This window comes from Fukomys damarensis, unplaced genomic scaffold (assembly GCF_012274545.1).
Source record: "Fukomys damarensis isolate Sample0158 unplaced genomic scaffold, DMR_v1.0_HiC HiC_scaffold_5, whole genome shotgun sequence".
Lineage (NCBI taxonomy): Eukaryota > Metazoa > Chordata > Mammalia > Rodentia > Bathyergidae > Fukomys > Fukomys damarensis.
Genome location: NW_022900917.1, coordinates 81,965,141 through 81,966,120, shown reverse-complemented (window position 1 = coordinate 81,966,120; position 980 = coordinate 81,965,141).

The window sequence follows — 980 nt, the reverse complement described above, 5'->3', positions numbered from 1 at the left end:
ATATGTGCCTTGACCAAACTCCAGCAAGAGAAGGGGAAGGGGTCATTTCTGTAGCTGGAACTCATGAGATCCTGAGGCTGAATCAACGGTCTTTCCCTGGGAAGAAGGAACCAGGGCTCTGATTGTTGACCAGCATTTCCTGTAACTTGTTCCCTGAGTCTCATGGACTCTGGGCAATTTATTACCCCATTTAAACACTTTGGTGGTACCAGTAGGTACCTGAGGACAGGTACTCTTAGTTCCAGAGCAAACCATTAATGTAATTTCGACTAAGTGTTGAGTGGTGTGCACTTTGTGCTGTGGACTAGCATCAAGGTCAGCCTTCCATGTGGGAGCCAGTGATGTTGGGCCTCTCCCCTTTTTCCACCCTAGAATATTTGTGTGCCTTCTTCTTAATCCAAGGTCTGGGAGGTGGGACCCCCAAACAGCAGGGGCTCCTTTCCTTCTCTCTCTGGTTGCATTTTACTTGTGTCCTTTATTCCTGGGGCTCTTATGAGCTCGTTTTAGCTCTTTTAGGTTTGCCACTGTTTGTGGGTCAGAATCAGGGCAGGGAGGCATCTGACTGTTGTTACAATTCCATCCAACCACTACTTGGCCAAGATCCTTGAACTGGACGCAGGCATGAATGTTTCTGCTTCTTGGCATTGGCTGCATAGAAATTGTTCTTCTGTAACAAGCTAGGTTTGATCTTAAGTTCTTTGTTCACACCAAGCTCGACAGTCACCCAGCATCACACTGCAGTTCTGTAGATGGCATTGTAGTTGCTGTGTGCTCACTGCAGCTGACAGCAAATGTTCCAGCTGCATTCGCGGTGCATGGTCACCTCTCCAGAAAAGCTGCTGTGATTGTGTTTAATTCAGTTTTGTTAATATCAGTGGCTGGGGCTGGGGATTTAGCTCAGTGGTTCCACCGTCTGCCTTGCAAACACAAGGTCCCAAGTTCAATCCCTGGTACAAAAAAAAAAAAAAAAAAAAAAAAAA